The 22998-nt window shown below is 39.7% G+C and overlaps 1 protein-coding gene and 1 non-coding gene across 4 annotated transcripts in view; both read left to right on the plus strand.

The window, feature by feature from the left end:
• The window catches only part of CERS6 (ceramide synthase 6), a 389110-nt gene that overhangs the window by 347321 nt on the left and 18791 nt on the right, over window positions 1–22998 (plus strand). The window lies entirely within an intron of this gene.
• On the plus strand, window positions 818–924 carry LOC143678377 (U6 spliceosomal RNA). The gene has a single exon (XR_013173189.1). It is a non-coding gene; the product is annotated as a U6 spliceosomal RNA (small nuclear RNA).

Below are 22998 nucleotides of genomic sequence, written 5' to 3' on the forward strand. Positions count from 1 at the left end.
AGCAAGCAGGGTCCCAGAGGACTATCAGTGCAGGTAGAAAGACAGTGTTCCGAAGGTAGGAAACTTGTCCTTCCAAAGCATGAGGCAAGGGAAAGAAGGAGAATGAGAGGCTGAGGTGGACAGGGGTATGCATATGATAGAAAGACAGGTCTGATGGTCTACAGCTTACTAACAGGACCATGGCCATATATGACAAGATGCGAGAAAATGCATTGGGGTTTGAGGGAGAGGGCTCAAGAGATGAGAGCAGAGGGATAACAGGATAGGATCTGATTCTTCTTTGAGCTAATGACCAGTAACCGACATCTACTTCCTGAGGACCTTGAGCATTAATACCAAAGACTTGTTCAAATGATGTGTTATGACTGCCCACATTGATATACCTACTTTCTGTGCCCCTGAGCAAGCCACTTAATTTTAGGGGGCTTCAGTTTTCTCTGAGGGCCTATACAGCAGGAGGTACTTATAGTTACTGGTTTGGGGCCCCAAGGATACCAGGGGAGTTTTGCCCATTCAGAGAGCAGATATACCAATCTGAGTAGAAACAACACAGTATATGAGGTGGGTCATTGGTATTGGTAGTGAAGGTCTCCAAGAAATGGTTTCAGCTGACTGGCCATTGTTCATGGACAACACAGAATTTTACTTCTCTCATTCTGTTGGCAACTCCAAAATGATAGGTGTCAATTGGGTCCCCAGAGAGCAGAGGCTGAGATGGAGTTTGGATTATCAGAGTTTTATTGGGTTGGTAATGCCTGTCAAAGATAAAAAGGATGGAAACATGAGTGGGCAGGTGGAGTCTCAAGACAGTGAGGCAGTGCTCGCTTCGCCAGCACATATACTAAAATTGGAATGATACAGAGAAGATTAGCATGGCCCCTGCGCAAGGATGATACGCAAATTCGCGTAGCATTCCATATTTTTATAAATTAAAAAAAAAAAAAGACAGTGAGGCAGATCTATCAGTCTTAGTCAACCCAACAAGGAGCTCCAGATCAATGATTGCCTGTTGGAGGAGGTCTGGGGTGGGCAAAAAGAACCAGCCTTGGTGTCCCCACTATGCTCAGTCATTGGCTGGGAGCTGCACAGGAGAGCATGACCTCAGCTCAAATGTTCAGATTCTGAGGATGCTGCCTTTGGGCCTATCAGCTAACAATACTCCTCATAGCTGAATGACCTAATCTTTCTTGAAGGAAACTCTTGAGTGGCTCACCTCCTTGGTATAATGTATGCCAAATAGAAAATCAACACTAAATCATTCAAATGAACAGATCCGTCAGGAATAAAAGATTCACATCAACAGGGCTGTGTTTGACAATCTAGCAATTATCAATTTCCTTTTGCCAATGGAGTTAATCAGATTGTATTTTGGAAATATACTTTGCTTTTTTATAAACTTAATTTTACTGTGAAGAACAGTGATGATGAAGAACTCATCCTCTATCAAACACTTTGGTTTAAAAATTTGCTTAGCAGTGGGGCAAAAACAAAAGAAAGAAGCAATTAGGTTTATATTTAGTGATCTATCTCTATGCACCTGGAGCACATTTCAGGACTAATTCAAAAGGGCCAATCCATTTCGTGCTTCCTGCTGCTAAATGAATGTGGGAGTCAAGCTGCTATTTTCACAGTGCAAGACATTTATTGTTGATAAAAAAAAATTCTCCCACTTATACATAATCACCATCCTGGCAAATGCCACTGAGAATTTCTGCTTCTTAAGCATAAGTTAGAACAAACTTTAAAAAAACAATTTAGGCCCTATGTATTCAGAGTTAAAAATCAGTCAATCAGAAGTCAAAGCATTTAAATGCATACATTAATCTCAAATAGACCAATTCCTTACTGAGTATATGTTGTTTAGATTGGCAAGACTGATCTTTATATCTCACCTCTCCTCAGTCTAATAGTTCAGCTCCACTTTGATTATTCAGTATAGAACGTTTTATCTCTATGCTAGCTTGTTCATAGCTATCAGTACTTATTCAACTTAAAATATCTAATGCTTCTAACATACTTCTTTCCCACACCCCACATCCCCACACCCAATAAAGCCATATATATATATAATCAGTAACTAATTCAATTTTTTGAGATAATGCTGCATTTGGGCCTATAAATTGTTGTACCCACTTTAGTCTATGCTCCCTAAAAGTCAGTACAAGAACGGTTTACTTCTGAAATAAAATTTTTATGTCTTGTATTTAAATTGAATGTGAGAAGATTTATACTCAAACTGTTTCAGGCCTCTTAGAAGTGTTATCCTTGGACCAAAATGGTTTCTGAGTGCAGGGTATGAGATGCTAAAGAGACCTTGCCACTTACAGCACTTAAGAAACATTTTCCTAGGCTGACACAGCTCAGAAGGAAAGGAAAGGAGATATAAGAAGACTAAATAAAAAGACTTCCTGTTGATAGCTTTCTAGCACACACTGCATCATAGAACACAGTGAGAATGTGGTGAGACCCTCCAGTATGATGTACAAGGTGCCAGGGGAACTGTTGGGAATACAGACTGAGCATCTTGACAGATAGCTTATTCTGGTCTATACACTGAAGTAGGCATCATGCCATAATAATTTAAGTGTTTTCGATCAGTTTATTGTCCAAAACTAGAATAGGAGAAAAGGCTGGAAAGGTAGATGTATGTTAATTCTGCACAGTCTGTTTTTTACCCCCATTGTTTTCTGAAAATAAATCTGGAAGCAGGTGTTTAAAACCTTATTCAGAACCATTTAAAACATTTCTTTGTGGCTGTTAATGAGGGTACTCATAAGTCATTCATAAGACATAATTCTAAAGCATTGGAGTTGTGGGGAAGGAAAGCTATCAATGGGATATCTCAAGCAGGGTTTTCTGACTTCAACACTATTGACATTTGGGCCAGATAATTCTCTATTGTGGGAGACTATCTGGTGCACTGTAGGATGTTTAGCAGCATCCCTGGCCTCTACTTACGAGATGCCAGTAGCAGCCTCTACCCAGTTGTGACAGACAAAAAGGTCTCTAGAGGGCGGTGCAAAGGTGGCTCAGTGGCAGAATTCTCGCCTCCCATGCTGGAGACCCGGGTTTGATTCCCAGAGCCTGCCCATGCAAAAAAGAAAATGTCTCTAGAATTGCCAAATACCTCCTGGGTGCAAAATTTACTCTAGTTGTGAGCCACTGTTCCAAAGCAGTGGTTCTAAGAATGGTTTAGAGGAAGGAGATATAGAAATAACAATGTTCTTTATAGAACACCATGAGATATCATGTTTAAATGCCACCACTCCAATTCTGAATGATTTTCCTAGAAGAAAATGTATTTCTACTTATATAGGCTAAGTAAAATTATAAACTCAAGTGAATATGCCCAGGATAAAAACAAACTATCAAATTAAACATTGTATTTCCCTTTTTAAATCTTAATTTCAGTAGAAACTAAATGAGCATTTTTTTCCTTTCAGTTGGGGAAAAACAAACTTTGTTGAACTATAGACTTTCCATGCTTTCAGTTAGTTACACACTTCCTAAACTTTGGTCATTAACAAACTATGATTTTTGCCAAATACATACTATTATTATTTGTTGGTAGTTTTCTGTAATGTATTCACTTATTTTTATTCAAAGAAGTCTATTTGAAAGAAATCTTTATTACTACTGAATTTTTTTTAATATGAATAGTTATGTTTTATAAAATATACCCCCATGTAATTGTATAACCAATAAATATGCACCTCATATCTAAAATCATTTTTATGCCGTATTTTGGAAAGCAATGGGCTCGTCGAACACTCACGTTACATTAAATTTTTTTGGAATTTCCAAAGAAGGCTCAGATACCCCCATAGCACTTTCATTCTAAGAGTTTCTTAACCATTTTTCAGGTATCAAATGTACAGTCAGTATAAGTCTTACACAAGGACAGAAGAGAAAATAGAAATTTTGTCCCTGTGTGCAATGAATTTGCCATCCAGGATTGTATAAATTAGGAAGGAAGGGGAAATCAGCATTTGTTAGGAACCTACTACCTGCACTGTGCTACAAGACTTTATACTTACTTCTCACAACAATAATGGTTCCATTTAGTTGACAAACACTTACTGAATGCACACTATGTGCCCAGTATTATAATAAGGCCTAACAAATACGATATGTTTCTTAAACTTAAAATACAATTTGATTATAATCTCAACACTTACAATATAATTACAACATAATTATGCAGTAAATGTTAAGACAGAGGATGTGCCGGGTGCTATTGAGAACTACACAGAGAATATCTAAACCAACCTGCGGTTGGAAGGGTGAAGCAGAGGGCAATCTAGGTAGACTATTTTGAAAGAGAAAGTACCTTGGTCTTGAAGGAAGTTTCCTGTTTTGCTGAGGCTCATTAAAAGTAATTAATTTGCTAAAGGTCACAAAAGCAGAAATGAAAACCAAAGCCTCTGCCCTTTTAATTATACAGGTATCAGGATTATCTAGTTCAAGAAGATATGTGTTCTACCACTTCCTGCTGAGCTACCCATAGTGGACATTGCCAGCTAAACATGGTATGTTTGCTGGTTGGGCCGAGGCCAGGTCCCGGTGCCTTTTCATTCACTGTGCTCTAAGCAACAGTTACCTAGTCCAATCTCTTAATTTCTTAATGAGGAAACTGCAGTTCAGATAAAGTTCAATAACTGCCCAAGGTGTCTCAGGCGCAGAGCCAGAAATAAAACATGGCCTTGTTCGTGTTGAATGTTCTTTCTGCTGAACTGCACTGCTCCATAGGAAAAGGCCAAACAAACACTTAACCTGTTTCTACTTACCTTTCCCTTCCCCCAGAAGCCCACACACTCTCCCTTTTCCCAGTAGATCATACCCATGGCATTGGGCAGCCAGTGACATGCCGACTACCCTGAGACATGCCCAAGAACTTCTCCCAGCCGTAGACTTGCATGCCTCTCAAAATCCAGGTATTTATCTCCAAACCTCTTTACACTGGGTGTATTGTTGTTATTATTACTCAATATAATAGAATATTTAATAAAGCACTAACATATAAGTGTAAAAAGAAAGGGGCTTCTTTTAAAACTATGAAAATTAAATTAACTGCTTTATATAAACTAAAATGCAAGTATCTTAAAATCCGCTGTTGAAGTAAGTATAGATAAGCAGCTATAAAAGACTAGGGGAAAATCATAAAAATCCAGAAGACTTCTGCACTAAGATTGTCTCCATGGTCTGTAAAGTTTTTACTCCCCTTTAAAGAAGCACAAAGTGTAAACTGTAGCTTTGCATTTTGATAGTGGTTGAATCAAGAAAGACCAACCCATAATCAAAAGGAAAATCCTTGGCCTTACATAAAAAAAACTGGTAAAAGAAGGCACTCATATGTGCTTAAGTTATCACTTTAAATATTAACTAAATTTTAATTAGTGTCCTCTTTAACCTACTTTTTAAATTACTATTGCTCCCTGTTAAGAAAGATAACAATGACAAAGCAATCTATATGAATGTGTATGAGTGTAGGTATTTATGTTTTGAATTCACGTTGGCCAAAGATATTGGAAGGCTATTTCCCAGTAGTTTCGAGGCTGACTGTTTTTCAGATGAGCCTCTTAAATGAGATATGTGGAAATAATATTGGACCAGGAGTTAGGAATCTTGTTGAAGTTTTAATTTTGATAGGAATTTATTCTTAGTGAATATGGTCGAATCGCCACTCTTCTTTTTTTATTACCTCCATACTGTAAGCTAGCAGAGTAAAGCTTTCCTTAGCAAAGAGTTTTTCTGGTATCAAATGAGAATGCATGTCAGGGTACCTTGAGAGGTTTAAAGCACTGGACAGCCCTTGTTTTCTAGCTAATTTTAAAATGATGGCTCGTACATAGATGAGGAAATTATCAGATGCAGGTGGGCTTTAGATGAGGGTTCTTTGATTGACTAAGACTTTAGTAAAGAAGAAGTCTGGGGTGGTGCAAGGATAGTCCAATGATAGAATTCTCACCTGCCATGTGTGAGACCGGGTTTGACTCCCAGAGCCTCCCCAGGCCAAAAACTCAGAAATCTGTTCTGTGTGGAACAGGGAAAGATTAAAAATATTTCAGAATAAATTCTCATTTAGTCAGAGACAGGGATACTTTCCTGAGGGCTAGTATGTTCCTTCTAGGTTTTCTAGTTGAGATTATTTTTCTGTAGGAACAACCTGGCATGGCCAGCAACAAAGTGACAGCTTGCTGCTAGTGTGACACGAGAACCTGACCTGTCCCCATAAGCATCCTTCTGATGCTCTCAGAAGCCACGAGAGAATTCTATTGTGCTACTTCGCCTCTGGTCCTTGTTGGATAAATTTGTGGATCTGACACTCTACTTTGGGGAATTAGCCTAGTTTTGTGCTAAGGGGATTAGTTAGTGGCTGTACCATCTTTCTCAACACTGTTTTTCTGTTCCCTTTGAAAATTATTGCTTCCCCTGGCTATCTACCTTGACCTTTTCTTGACCTGACAGCATGCCAGCCTCTTAAGAGGCATGAGCAATTGTGGCAGAGACCAGACTGAGTAATAGGATGACAGCATCTTCCATTAGAGCTGTACTCAATATGAATGCGCCTGTTATCCATAAGAGAGTCTGAGGAAAACACAATGAAAACCTTTCAAGACTGATTCAATTAAGAGCCTCCCAGAAGAGACTGAGCACCAACAATGGAAAATTCAATATTGGGCTCACAGAAAGAAACTTCATCTGATAAATGTCCTTTTTTTCTAATGTGTAAGAAAAAATCCTGCAACGACTTTTTGAAAAATATGGTAGTTTTTTTTTAATAGCACTGAATTATTTCATACCAATATTCATAGGAAATGTATTAAAGCAGGAAGTGAGATTATAAAATAAATGGTTGCAATTCTAAAACTAATTGCAGAGATGTACAGTTGAAATCCAGCATGAAATCATCCATGTTTGTGCCCTTAGGCAGAACTGAAAAAGAAATTGGCTGTAGAGCTTGATATGGTAGTGTAGATACAACTGATTTTGTTGTTTACCGTATAGATGAGTAATGCAAGTAAAGGAATATGATATCCAGCTCCTTCCTAAAAAACTACAAACTCAATGTTAAACAGAATCCAGGGAACGAGCTGTTCTTCTTAGCCCTGGAAGTAGCTTTGTAATAGTGGATCAGCATTTGTACAGTTTATAAAGAGACTTTGAGCTGTTTACAGGGAAATATTCAATGAGACACATTTCTGTAGCAGAATCAAAAAAGGGTCAACAGGTGAGTGTGAATTCCTGTTAATGTCTTTAGGTATAGTGATGGCATTGCTGTTACGTTTCATACGAACCTGAAGTCTTTATAGATTAAATAATACTGTGTCTGGGATTTGTTTCAAAATTTTCCAAGGCAGGCAGAGGGAGGAGAATAAAGGTGAAAAATGGCTGACCTGGAGGTGATCATTGTTGAAGCTGCCAGGGAGTGTGAATGGATGGGACAGAGTCATTATTCCATTTTCTTTCTACCTGTGGATCTGTTTAAGATTTCCAGTATTAAAAGTTTTCTTTTATTTATTGAAATAATTTCAGTTTTCAATTTTGCAATAAGTAATTCATTTAAAAACTTTTTCAATAGTGAAATTAGGTTAAAAACCTAAATGAACAGTTGTGATGGTAGCACAACCTTGTGAACATAATTGACAGCACTGAATTATATATTTGAATGTATAATGTTAAAAGGAGTATTTAGGAAGTATTTATGTTACTAAAATAAAATGTTTTAAAAAATCCATGGGACTGTACAACACAAACAGTGAACCCTAATTTAAACCAAGGTTGTATATAGTTAATAGCACAGTTGTAAAAATGTGCTTTCATCAATTGTAATTAATGTGTCACTCTAATACAGGTGTTAATGATGGCGTGGTATATGGGAACCCTGTATTTTATGTGTGATTTTCTGTAAACTCAAAACTTATATATATACAATCTATATACAATGTATATACAATCTACAGAAACAAAAGGGAAAAAATGACTTAAATTATATTTAGAAATGGAAATTAGTTGGAAGGTTGGGGAAGCATACTTTCCATCCACACCAACGAACATTTATTAAACATTTACTAGGTGTTAGGCATTGTGCTAAGTGCAAGAATTAAAAAAAAGGGTGGGGGAAATATAATCAAATATTTTCCCAAAAGCATTCACAAAATAACAACAAAAATGTAGTGAATATTTATGATATATGACGTTTACATTCATTTAGCTCTATGTTATGCACAGGATGAGAAACTTAAATTATAAATTGTGTGACTTAAGGTGTAGGATTCCCTCTGTGACAAAGGAAGTTGGGTATGGAAGTCAAAGTATTGCTTTCTGCTGACAGTTATTTGCTCAGAGCTCATTACATCTAATCAACAGGAGGAGGCATAGATCACGTTTGTTCTGCTATGCAATGTTGATGTTGTGAAAAATTTAAATGACAGATGGTGGTGATCATGAAACAATAAGCAATGGCAGTTTATCAGGAACCAAACTGAAACTAGGCACTTTATTTTTCTGATGATTCATCTAAGTTGTTCTTTGTTGTAAAATGGGTATTTTAACACTGTGATGTATGTGCTGTGCTAACACTATGGAAGTTTCAAACTTCAGAAAGTTTAAAACCCTATCTTAATGTTAGCTGTTGTTCCTCTGAATAGAACTTGAATACATAAAATTAAACAAATAGTCCATGGATACAAAATTGACTGAATATGATGTGCCTTTCCAAGGAGCTTGCAATCCAGTGTGACATTGGACAAAAGCCCTAATCCACAGCAGATGGCCATTTAAACAGTAAAGAGGCACAAAAGTTTGCAGAGGAGGTACAGCAGAAGTTTTGATTAATTCTAATCAGGGAAATGAGGATGGTTTAACCAAGATAGTGATATCTGAGCTGGGCCTTGAAAAATGAATAGATGATATACGAGAGGAAGGTCAGACTACCCTAAGGTAACACCGTGAGAAAAAGTAGAGAGGTGGGAACGTGATATGATATGGAGTGGGGAATAAGTTTTAAAATCAGGTCATATAAGAACTGAGTATATTAAAATTTCCCCTGAAAATTCCTAAATTTACCTCGTATGCAATAGATGGTCCTACTATGAAAAATAAGTAAGGTAAGAAGTAAGAATAGCCAAGATGCAGAATATTCACATCCCCTATCTTAAGCAATTTGGGTGGAATGGCAAATGGATTCTCCCACATTATTTTTTATTTTTTTATTTTCCTCCCATTGATGTTATTATGTTACTTAATACTATGCATGTGTCATGGTTAGGGACAGGTGTCAACTTGGCCAAGTTGTGGTACCTGTTCATCTGATTGGGCAAGCGCTGGCCTGTCTGTTGCAATGAGGACATTTCATAGGATTAGGTCATGATCACGTTAGCTACATCCACAGCTGATTCCATCTGTAATCAGCCAAAGGGGAGTGTCTTCTGCAATTAGTGATATGCTAAATGCAATCATGGGAAGCCTTTTAAGGAGGACTCAGAGGAGACAGGTTGCGTTCCTGCTTTGGCTGGTGAGCCTCTCCTGTGGAGTTCATCCAGGCCATCCATCGGAGTCATCGGCTTCGCAGCCTGCCCTGTGGATTTTGGACTCTGCGTTCCTACGGTCACGTGAGACACTTTCATAAATTTTATATTTGCAAGTGTTCCCTGTTGATTCTGTTTCTCTAGAGAACCCTAACTAATACATCTTGGTACCAGGAGTGGTTCTTAAGGAACAGAATCTTAAAAATAGGTTTTTATGAATGGTTTTCTACTCTGACTGGGCTCAGAGACACTAAGGACTCTGATTCCCGTAATCAGAATGACACTCCCAATCCATGGACTGAGTTGGCAAAGGAGATAGTCAAAATATCATCATTCGATTCTCCTAATGCTTCGCTTGTACGAAGCCAGACTCTGGGGGATAATGTTTTTGACACCTTTACAGAGTTTTGTAGAAATAAGAGTTATAGAGATGTTGGTTGGTTGTTGTTAGATTCACTGTCTACATTAAAGGGTGAAAGGGATGGGCTTAAGGCTTCAAACAAGAAGCTTAAGTGCCATCTGAAAGATGTAGAGGTTTCTATGAGTATCCTGAAGGAAAATTTTATTTCCTGTAGCCGTAGACTTGAGATCTCTGAAAATCAGACTCAGAATCTTATTGTTAGAGTAGCAGCTTTACAACGTAAACTGAAATCTCAGTCTTGCATGGTGTCTGCCGTTAAAGTGAGGGCATTGATTGGAAAGGAGTGGGACCCTGAAAAATGGGATGGTGACATATGGATTGATAATGATGTTGGGGGTGAGATTGAAATGCTGGACCATGCTGAGACTTCTTTAGATAACCCTGTAATAGTCTGCCCTGAGGACATAGCTGCCCCACCTCCAGCCTGCCTTGAGGAATTGGCCACCCAACCTCCTCCTGAAGGGATTAGCCCTAGAGTTATTAATCCTGTTTCACCAGATGAAACTGCAAATGAAAGCCCTGAAGCAAATGGCTTGGAAGATATTTCTAATTCTTTTCATGACCCACCCCCACCACGCCTCATTTCTTCTAGACCTATAACTAGACTAAAGTCCCAACAGGCCCCTAAAGGTGAGGTACAAAGTATCACACATGAGGAGGTACGTTATACTCCAAAAGAACTGTGTGAGTTTTCCAATTTATATAGACAGAAATCAGGGGAATATGTGTGGCAATGGATTTTAAGAGTGTGGGATAATGGTGGGAGGAATATAAGGCTGGATCAGGCTGAATTTATTGATATGGGCCCACTAAGCAGAGATTCTGCATTCAATGTTATAGCTAGAGCAGTTAGAAAAGGTGTTAACAGCTTGTTTGGGTGGTTGGTTGAAACATGGATCAAAAGGTGGCCAACGTTACCTGAGGTTGAAATGCCAGAACTGCCCTGGTATAATGTAGATGAGGGGATCCAGAGGCTTAGAGAGATTTGGATGTTAGAGTGGATTTATCATGCAAAGCCTGCTCTTACACCCCAGGAATGTCCAGAAGATGCACCTTTTACCAGAACAGTGAGAAATAAGTTTGTGAGACTAGCACCATCATCCCTCAAGAGCTCTGTGGTTGCACTTCTCTGTAGGTCAGATATTACTGTAGGAACTGCTGTCACTGAGCTGGAATCCTTAAACACAATGGGGATGACAGGATCCTGAGTTGGCAGAAGCCAGGTGGCAGCACTTAATCACCAAAGACAGGGTAGACGCGGGTATTATAATAGACAACAAACTCAAAGGAGGCATCAAAATTATATGACATGCAGAGATTTGTGGCATTGGCTAGTAAATCATGGGGTGCCTAGAAATACAATAGAAGGGCAGTCTACTAAATTCTTGTTGGAGCTGTATAAACAAAAGAGTTCTAGGTCAAGGGAACAGAAGTCTAACCTGAATTACAAAAACACAGAGTCACGGCCCCTTAATCAATTTCCAGACTTGAAACAGTTTACAGACCCAGAGCCCCTTGAATGAAGGGGAGGCCAGGTCCCTATGGGGGAGAAACCTGTTACACTGCCACAAATTTATACTGTTGTCCTTCCTCTAAGACTTCCCCAAGGAGACCAACGGCCTTTTACCAGGGTAACTGTGCACTGGGGAAAAGGAAATGATCAGATATTTCGGGGATTATTAGACACTGGTTCGGAAGTGACATTAATTCCAGGGGACCCAAAACGTCACTCTGGACCACCAGTCAGAGTGGGGGCTTATGGAGGCCAGGTGATCAATGGAGTTTTAGCTCAGGTCCATCTCACAGTGGGTCCAGTGGGCCCCCGGACCCATCCTGTAGTTATTTCCCCAGTTCCGGAATGTATAATTGGCATAGACATACTGAGCAACTGGCAGAATCCCCACGTTGGTTCTCTAACTCGTGCAGTGAGGGCTATTATGGTGGGAAAGGCCAAGTGGAAGCCACTAGAACTGCCCCTACCAAGCAAAATAGTAAATCAAAAGCAATACCGTATTCCTGGAGGGATTGCAGAGATTACTGCCACTCTTAAGGACTTGAAAGATGCAGGGGTGGTGATTCCCACCACATCCCCATTCAACTCTCCTATTTGGCCTGTGCAGAAAACAGATGGGTCTTGGAGAATGACAGTGGATTATCGTAAACTCAACCAGGTGGTAACTCCAATTGCAGCTGCTGTTCCAGATGTAGTATCATTGCTTGAGCAAATCAATACATCCCCTGGTACCTGGTATGCAGCTATTGATCTGGCAAATGCTTTTTTCTCAATAGCTATTAGTAAGGACCACCAGAAACAGTTTGCTTTCAGCTGGCAAGGTCAGCAATATACTTTCACTGTCCTACCTCAGGGGTATATCAACTCTCCAGCCCTATGTCATAATCTTGTTCGCAGAGACCTTGATCGTTTCTCCCTCCCACAAGACATCACACTGGTCCATTATATTGATGATATCATGTTGATTGGACCTAGTGAGCAAGAAGTAGCAACTACTCTAGATTTACTGATAAGGCATTTGCGTGTCAGTAGATGGGAGATAAATCCAACAAAAATACAGGGACTTTGCACCTCAGTAAAATTTCTAGGTGTCCAGTGGTGTGGGGCATGTCGAGATATCCCTTCTAGGGTGAAGGATAAATTGCTGCATCTGGCCCCTCCCACAACCAAAAAAGAGGCACAACACCTAGTTGGTCTTTTTGGATTTTGGCGACAACATATTCCTCATTTGGGTGTGCTACTCCGGCCCATTTATCAAGTGACCAGAAAAGCTGCTAATTTTGAGTGGGGAGCTGAACAAGAGGAGGCTCTGCGACAGGTCCAGGCTGCTGTGCAAGCTGCTCTGCCACTTGGGCCATATGATCCAGCAGATCCAATGGTGCTGGAAGTGTCAGTGGCAAATAGAGATGCTGTCTGGAGCCTTTGGCAGGCCCCAATAGGAGAATCACATTGCAGACCCTTAGGATTTTGGAGCAAAGCCTTACCATCTGCTGCAGATAACTACTCTCCTTTTGAGAAACAGCTTTTGGCCTGCTACTGGGCCTTAGTAGAGACTGAACGCTTAACCATGGGCCACCAAGTTACCATGAGACCTGAGTTGCCTATCATGAGTTGGGTGTTGTCTGACCCACCAAGCCATAAAGTTGGGCGTGCACAGCAGCACTCTATTGTAAAGTGGAAATGGTATATACGAGATAGAGCCAGAGCAGGTCCTGAAGGCACAAGTAAATTACATGAAGAAGTGGCACAAATGCCCATGGTTTCCACTCCTGCTGCCACATTACCTTCTCTTTCCCAGATCAGAGCTATGGCCTCTTGGGGAGTTCCTTACAGTGAATTGACTGAGGAAGAGAAAACTCGGGCCTGGTTTACAGATGGTTCAGCACGATATGCAGGTACCACCCGAAAGTGGACAGCTGCAGCATTACAACCCCTTTCTGGGGTGTCCTTGAAGGACAGTGGTGAGGGGAAATCCTCCCAGTGGGCAGAACTTCGAGCAGTGCACCTGGTTGTTCATTTTGCTTGGAAGGAAAACTGGCCAGAGGTGCGTTTGTATACTGACTCATGGGCTGTTGCTAATGGTTTGGCTGGATGGTCAGGGACTTGGAAAGACCATAATTGGAAAATTGGTGACAAAGAGGTCTGGGGAAGAAGTATGTGGATAGACCTTTCTGAGTGGGCTAAAAACATGAAGATATTTGTGTCCCATGTGAATGCACACCAGAGGGTGACTTCAGCAGAGGAAGATTTTAATAATCAAGTGGATAAGATGACCCGTTCTATGGATACCAGTCAGCCTCTTTCCCCAGCAACTCCTGTTATTGCCCAATGGGCTCATGAACAAAGTGGTCATGGTGGTAGGGATGGAGGTTATGCATGGACTCAGCAACATGGACTTCCACTCACCAAGGCTGACCTGGCTACAGCCACTGCTGAGTGCCCAATCTGCCAGCAGCAGAGATCCACACTCAGCCCCCGATATGGCACCATTCCCCGAGGTGACCAGCCAGCTACATGGTGGCAGGTTGATTACTTTGGACCACTCCCTTCATGGAAGGGGCAGCGATTTGTTCTAACTGGAATAGACACATACTCTGGATATGGGTTTGCTTTCCCTGCACGCAATGCTTCTGCCAAAACTACTATCTGTGGGCTTACAGAATGCCTTATCCATCGTCATGGTATTCCACATAGCATTGCTTCGGATCAAGGAACACACTTCACAGCAAATGAAGTGCGGGAATGGGCACATGCTCATGGAATTCTCTGGTCTTACCATGTTCCCCATCATCTAGAAGCAGCTGGATTGATAGAACGGTGGAATGGCCTTTTGAAAACTCAATTATGGTGCCAACTAGGTGGCAAAAACTTGAAAGGCTGGGGTAATGTTCTCCAGGAAGCTGTGTATGCTCTGAATCAGCGTCCGCTGTATGGTGCTGTTTCTCCCATAGCCAAGATCCATGGGTCCAGGAACCAAGGGGTGGAAATGGGTGTGGTGCCACTCACTATTACTCCTAGTGATCCACTAGGAAAATTTTTGCTTCCTGTCCCTGCTACCCTGAGTTCTGCTGGTCTACAGGTTTTAGTTCCAAAACGGGGTGTGCTTTCTCCAGGAGAAACAACAGTGATACCACTGAACTGGAAGTTAAGATTGCCACCTGGCCACTTTGGGCTACTTATGCCTCTGGATCAAAACACCAAGAAGGGGATTACATTATTGTCTGGGGTAATTGACCCTGACTATCAGAAGGAAGTAGGACTGCAACTACATAATGGAGGTAAAGAAGAGTTTTCTTGGAATATAGGAGATCCCCTGGGGCGTCTATTAGTACTACCATGCCCTGTGATCAAAATCAATGGAAAACTGCAACAACACAATCCAGGCAGGACCACTAATGGCTCTGAGACTTCAGGAATGAAGGTTTGGGTCACCCCACCAGGCAAAGAACCACGGCCAGCTGAAGTGCTTGCTGAGGGGAAAGGGAACATGGAATGGGTAGTGGAAGAAGGTAGTGATAAATATGAACTTCGACCACGTGATCAGTTACAGAAACGAGGACTGTAATGCTGTTTTGTTTGTGTTATACTATTTAAGTTGTAAAATATCAAGTTTAAGAATGAATGTTGCCCAAGGATTTGCACCCTATTTTGGAGAGATTTAATGTGTTTCCAGTTATATGCAGGACAGTTGAATATTGTCAGGTAAAAGAAAAAATGTGTGCTTATTTGTTTTCATTTGGAAATTAAGTATGGTCTAAGGTGATATATATATATAGGTGCCAAGTTGACAAGGGGTGGACTGTCATGGTTAGGGACAGGTGTCAACTTGGCCAAGTTGTGGTACCTGTTCATCTGATTGGGCAAGCGCTGGCCTGTCTGTTGCAATGAGGACATTTCATAGAATTAGGTCATGATCACGTTAGCTACATTCACAGCTGATTCCATTTGTAATCAGCCAAAGGGGAGTGTCTTCTGCAATTAGTGATGCTAAATGCAATCATGGGAAGCCTTTTAAGGAGGACTCAGAGGAGACAGGTTGCATTCCTGCTTTGGCTGGTGAGCCTCTCCTGTGGAGTTCATCCAGGCCATCCATTGGAGTCATCAGCTTCGGAGCCTGCCCTGTGGATTTTGGACTCTGCGTTCCTACGGTCACGTGAGACACTTTTATAAATTTTATATTTGCAAGTGTTCCCTGTTGATTCTGTTTATCTAGAGAACCCTAACTAATACAGCATGTTAAACACAAATCATTGAATCTACAATTAAATATTGTACAATGCAATGGCTTCCACTACCTTACAAGGTATGAAAAGGATTAGGAGTATGGGAGAAGTGAGGTTGGAAGAACCAAAATTTGCAGGGATGTGCCTTAAATTTTCTAGATCAAATTAGAAGCTGATCTTGAAAAGATCAAAATGGCAAAAAAAAAAAAAAAAAGAGTGTGGGGAAAATTAGTGTTATCTTTCCAGAATTTATGCATAAACTATGTGCCTAACAAGGGAATATTCTCTGGATTTTTCATCACGTGCACATTGTTTAACAGCACTTCACAGAGTTGGCTCTCAACAGGTGAAAATAAACATTAACCAAATACAATTGAAAGAAAAAAATGGAGGAGGGTTGACTTGACTTTCATAATTTTTTCTATGGTTTGAAATTTTTACATAATACATGCTATCTTCAGAATCAGAAAATATTAAAGCCATTTTAATTATAGAAAAATTTCATTTACCCTGCAAATATTTGAAAACTTACTATTTACAAAGGACTCTGCTGGGTAATGGAAACCAGTGATAAAAAAGGCAAACATTTCTGTCTGCTCTCATGAAGTTCTCAATCAACGAAGGCATATGTGTTGGTTTGAAGCTATTATGTATCCCAGAAAAGCCATGTTTTAATCCTGACCCAATCCTGTGAGGGCAGCCATTTCTTTTAATTCTGATTCAATACTGTAGGGCAGAAATTTTTGATTAACTTATCTCCACAGAGAGGTGACACACCCAATTGTGAGTGTGCCCCTCTGATTAGATAGAGCTGTGACTTCACCCATTCAAGGCGGGTCTTGATTAGTTTAGTGGAATACTTTAAAAGGGAAACATTTTGAAGAAGCTTCAGGGTAGATGCTCAGAGTGCCGACAGAGAAAGCAGGTGTAGACTCTTGGAGAACAGTTGCTTCAGAATTGACAGAGCCAAAACGAGACCCAGACATTTGGAGGTGCAGAGCCCAGCAGATGTTGCCATGAACCTTCCCATGAGAAGCTAAGCAAGCCAGAACCTAGGATTGTGTCCCAGAAGAGCTAAGAAGGCCCACAAATGCCAAGTAAGGAACCATCACAGGAAACAGAGGCTGAAAGGAATGGAGCCCACAATCAAGGGACCAGCAGATGCCAGCTATGTTCCTTCCCGGCTGGCAAAGATGTTCCAGATGACATCAGCCTTTCTTGAGTGAAGGTAACCTCTTGTTGGCTCCTTTGGACATTTTCTCAGCACTACAACCGTAAACCTGCAACTTACTAAATCCCCTGTTTAAAAGCTGTTCCATTTCTGGTATATTGCATTTTGACAGCTTAACAAAACTAATACAGCACACTTTGGTCAGGTATTGATAATGTGATGAGTACTATGAAGAAGAGAAAGCTACTTGAAGATCCAACCTATTCTAAAGTCCAGAGAACACTTTGCTGAGGAATTATTTTAGAGCATCCATCTGAGAAATGAGTCTGTGTTAGCTTGGCTACTGGGAGCTCATGGAATCTACTCAGGAATTGAGGAGTGTTCTAAATGTGTTCACAGTGATAGTTTGACTTTTTAAAACACCATATTCTGGGTTGTCTTGATGACTACCTCCTGACCAAATGTTGCCACATGATATCATTGCTCATGTTTTCTTTTTGTTTATGGCCTTTCTGAAATAAAGTCTAACTGGGAGAGTAGTTAGAAGCCTATTAGTGTAGCCTAGCTAAGAGCTGGAAGTGGTTTATAGCAGAGTGGTCATAGTGGTGATAAACAGAAGTAAATGGATTCTGGAGAAATTTAGGTCATTGGTATGGCATGTTGGCCATGACTTTGACTTGAGAAACTGGGTGAGGACTGAAGCCATTAACTGAGGCAGAGATGCTGGTTCACAGAATAAATGTGTATGTATATATTCACATCCTGGCTCTGTCACTATATGTGCATGACTGTGGGTGAATTACCTACTCACTCTACATCTGTAAAGTGTGGGGTTGAATACAATAGTATATCTCTAGAGTTTTTAATGGTAGATTAAATGAGGCAATATATGAAAGTCCTTAGCTCAGACCCTGTCACATAATAGAAGTTAAATAGTAGTGCAAAAATATTTGGAATAATAGTTGTTGGGTAGAAATGGTAGAATATTTGCCATAATAGCTGGTAGTGGGTCATTTGGAATAAGAATAGTTTGGGGCAGGGTGGTGGAAATATGAGTTTCGTTATGGAGATGTCTCATAAATATTCATGAAGAGGTAGCAAGCAGACAGTTATATATTTGGATTTAGAGCACTAAAACACACACATACACAGTTTACCTGGAGAAACTCAATATGAATGCGCCTGTTATCCATAAGAAAGTCTGAATCATATGCGTGATTTTGACTGTGCTTTATTATTTGGTTAGAGCATGGTAGTAATGAGATCAAGGTTTACATATGAACAAAGAAAATTTTCACTTCTGAGCCATAAGACCTCCTCAACTTACCCAAACATATTTTAAAAATGTGTTACTAGCCATATGCAAAGACAATAGATACTACTACATTGAATTGGGGTGAGAAGCAACAACAGAATTCTAAGCATTGTCTCCTTGGGGCAAGGAGCTTCCAACAACATAGAAATTCCAGTGTTACACAGTTAGCATCTGAAAAATCAATTCCAATGTAGTATCTATTACAAAGAATGATCACATTTTTGGCAGCTCTGCAGTTGTCAAGGACCCAACTTCAGTCAGAGTTGGAAGGAAAAAAATATGTTTTGACTTGATTGGCATTTGTCTTATTCTGCAGAGAAAAAAAATCATGGTGGGTAATGATAAAAAAGGCATGGCATTGACTTTTTGTTTGTATTGTGATATGCTTCAGTTCTGGCTGTTGTGCTGTTTACTTTAAACAGCTTTTAAAGTCAGCTTGCATTAGCCTCGATGTGAGGTCTCCTCCCTTTATTGTCTACCATTCTAATAACTTTATTTGCAGGAGCCTAATTTCTCATTCTTTTTTCTGGTGCATGTTGACTGCTTTTGTTAAAACTGAGGTCTTGGCAGTAAAACAGCCAACAGCAATTATCATGGCACAATGCACTGAAAAATTATGCCTGTGGGTTAGATATTGCAAGGGAAGTGTGAGGAGCAGCCCCACTCTGTCTGTGCTTGTGAGCCAGTGTGTCCAGTAAGGAGACCCAGTGGGCTGCTGGCATGAGAGCTATGCCTGCTGTCAGTGTCCTTGGAGTGGAAATTGATCAAGTATTATTTATTGGATGTGGTATTCATAAAGAGAAAGTCCACTTTGTGCATTGCTGAAGTTCAGACTTGTTGCTAAAGATTTAGCTTGACCTCTTCCCCCTGTGAGAATTGAAGACAAATAGGTATTTTAAACTGATTTGAAAGGGTTGAAGTTTTTATCTAATATAATCACCCTCAAAAAAAGTTTTAAAATAGTTATTTTCTGTAATTATAATAATAATAATACATGCTCATTGGAGAGCATTTGGGAAATATAGCATACTTTTTTTAATCCCTGGAACTAGAATTGAACAATGTTAATATTTTGGAATATTTTCTTTTCTACATAATACACATACTGTAAATATTTGAAATCTTTTTTCTTTTACTTTTCATTAAATTGTGAGGATTTTCCCATGTAATTAGATAGAAGACATGATTTTAATAGATGAATAATATTCTCCCATATAGGTATGTATTCTTATACATCTATTTCTATTTTTTTCTATTAAAAAGAGTACTGGGTGAACATTCTTAAATGTTGTTGATATTGCTATTTTTTAGCTATAACACAAGGTTTTCCCACATTGTCACATTGTAAAAGCTATATAGTTATATACTCATTTTTAAGAATCAAGGCATTGTAATACAATTCAACAGCTTCGGTACTTCCCTCTAGCTACTCCAATACACTGTAAACTAAAAAGGGATATCTATATAAAGCATAAGAATAGCCCCCAGGATAATTTGTCAACTCTATTTGGAATGTCTCAGTCACTGAAAATTTATTTTGTCTCATTTCTCTCTTCCCCTTTTGGTTAAAAAAGCTTTCTCAACCCTTTGATGCTGGGTCCCAGTTCATCCCTGGAAATCCTGTCCCACACTGCCAGGGAGATTTATAACCCTGGAAGTCATGTCCCACAGAGCAGGGAGGGCAATGAGTTCATCAGCCAAGTTGGCTTAGAGAGAGAGGCCACATCTGAGCAACAAAAGAGATTCCCTGGGGGGTGACTCATAGGTATAATTAATTATAAGTAGGCTTAGCTTCTTTACAGCCTATGAAACTTTATTTATTCTCTACCCAAATTACTCTTGGCTGTTTCAGGGCATTACACTGCTTTACAAACCAATAAGATAAAGAGTCATTTTTAAACATTATATCTGTGGTCAAATCACGTTCTCTGTAGATTTTACCAGTTTACATGCTGACCAGTCATATTTGTAAGTTGTGTTGATTTCGCTTCATTTTTGACAAAATGGTGCTTTATCTTCTTTTTATATGTATTTGATGATTTGATAGCTTAAAATGTTATCTTTTTAAATTCATTTCTCAGTTTGGATATTTTCAAACCCACAGAAAATTGGAAAAAACAATACAATGAACATCCATATAACCCTCACCTGCATTCACTTTCTCTAAGCATTTACATACCCTTTGGAGCTCTCTAACATACACATGGCTGCCACAGCATCTGGAAATAGGCTGCAGAGGTTGTGACACTTCAGTCCTGAAACTTTAGCAGATATGTACCTTCTTTTATTTTGTTTTTATTAGATTATTAGTACGGTGGAACATTTATTTATGTTTTCATAAGCCACTTGTATACATATTTCTTCTATGAACTGTCTTCATATAATTTGCTCACTGTTCCCTTGAGGTTGTAGTGCTTTTCTCATCAATGTCTGTGATACACGTGAGCAAAAGCTGTGTCAGATGCTACTCAGATGCCACTTAAACCTCTGACCCTAAGGAAAACATCATTTGTCTTGCTCTTTCTCCTTTCTACTTCTCCCTTTCCTATTTCTACTCTTTCCTATTCCTTTCCCCCTTCTCTCTCCTCTCCCCCATTCTCTTGTCCATTTCTCCCTTCTCCTTAAGACAGGATTTAGGGTACTGAACCCATAGTTTCCAGAAGCTTTCTCTTCTTCTTGCAAGATACACTTCTTTCACAAAATCATCAAATAAGAAAAAGTACTCAAAAGAGGGCACCAGTACCAGATGGGTCTCACAAACCCTAAGGAAATTACTGGGCTGTAAACATTGGGAACTCAATAAAAACAGCTCCAATATACCCACGAACCACATTCGAGGGACCAAAATGATCATATCTGTTTATTGTATATGTTTACATTGATTTCCTCCCCCCGCATCATAACCATACTTGAATATGGAGAGGATGTTTCCTTTGTTCAGCTGGAAATAAAAAAAAAAAAAAAAATCAGTCATCAAGTGAGAAATTTAAACAAACGTATCTCAGATAGGCAGATACTTCTCAGTCAACGGTGGTTCCTTTTCCCTGGACTCCTCTCTTCTTCTTGGTCCTCTGAGGGGACCATGTACTCACTTATGGCTGCTCCCCGCTGCCCCCCATTTCTCCCACTCACATAGGAAGGCCGCAGCTGGCCCGACCGCAGGGGAGTGCTCAGAGCCAGCATCTCTGCATCTGAAGCAGGAAGCTGGGACTCTGGGAACAGCATCTGGCCGAGCCAGCCTACCCCCCACCCCCAGGGGCCCTGTAACCTCATAGGAGCGGCTTTTTGGAAATCCATCTGGCTCTGCCAAAATCTATTGCTTTTGTTGCCTCAGTTAAAACCTTAATTGGCTTTTGTTAGCACTCTGCTATTTATCATCATTCGCATATGGTTTCCTCAAATTTTAACTTAATTTAATAATGATTTGATTATATACATGTTTAATTATAGTTAAATATCCATTAAAGAGATTTTTTAAACTTAGAAAACCACAATGAAGAAGCAAAATACATCCCAGTCCCAGTTAGCTCTATCCGCTGTTTATTGTGAGTTCTCTGTTTCTAACATTTTATATGCTTAGAAATACATCTATTTTTCTTTACCAAAATGGAATCACCCTGCACTACTGTTTTCTGGTTTTGCTTTTCTCATTTAACATTGTAAAATACATGGTTTTCCATTTCATTAAATTATAATGTAATTTTATTGTCTACAGAGTTCTACCACATGAGTAGGTCATTATTTATTTATTAATACTCTGCGGGAGGGCATTTAGGAAATTTCCAGTGGTTTGTCATTATAAGTAATATTTTAACGAATGTCCTTGTGGATGAATCTTTTCACAAATCCCTCATTACCTTCTTAAGACAAATGTTTGGAAGGATAATCACAGGCTCAATAGAGGTGTGCATTTTAATACATACTTTAACCTTGCTGGCCAAATAGGCTGTACCAGTGGCCCAGCACACTAGAACTCCACCCCCGGGCCCCCAGCCATGTTGGGAGTTCTTGGAGGCCCACTGAGATTGTGTCCCCCACAGTTCCTGGCAATGCAATAAAAATAAAGTTAAGTCCACTTACTTTTCTTGATTACCAAATAATTAAGCAAGCTCCCATTGCTGCGCTCACTCGCGTCCGTGTCACAGATGCCAACCTCAGATGTGTGTCACTGGGTGGAGCAGTGATGACAGTGACTTTGACCCAAAGCCCTCATGATGTGGAAACTGATATTAATGACAGATGTGAAGTGTGAGGTCATAGCAGTAAATGTCAGGTTAAGATAATCACGGGGAGGGGCGTGTGTGAGGGTAGTTCAGTGGTAGAATTCTCGCTTGTCACGCAGGAGACCTGGGTTCGATTCCCGACCTGTGCACTTCCCCAAAACAAAGAAAGAAAAAACAAACAAAAATTCCACAAATGGTGCTACAATAATGGTGTACTCACATGGAAGAAAGAATGACACGTGACCCCGTCATACAGCATACAAAAAAATAAAAATTAAAAAATAATAAATTAAAAAAAAATAATCATGGGGCGGGGCTAGAAAATGGCCTGGAAACTTATGTACTATCACTAACAACTAATTTTTTACAATTGAGTTGTCTCCCTTTTCTGCAGCAAAAAGGGATTGAGGATACTTAAGATTATTTAAATTCTTTTTAATCGGAGTGCCATGATTTAGATGTATTTTTTATTGACCAATTGTCTTGTTACTATTCAGTGCATAAAGTTTCTTATTTGTTATTTTTCTTTCAAACTAGTAAATACTCCAAGAGAAAAGTCGTCTTATCTAAATCTCTGTGTTCATTCTTCTAGTGTTTTTGCA

The sequence above is a fragment of the Tamandua tetradactyla genome, chromosome 3 (genome assembly GCF_023851605.1).
Source record: "Tamandua tetradactyla isolate mTamTet1 chromosome 3, mTamTet1.pri, whole genome shotgun sequence".
In the NCBI taxonomy this organism is placed as follows: Eukaryota; Metazoa; Chordata; class Mammalia; order Pilosa; family Myrmecophagidae; genus Tamandua; species Tamandua tetradactyla.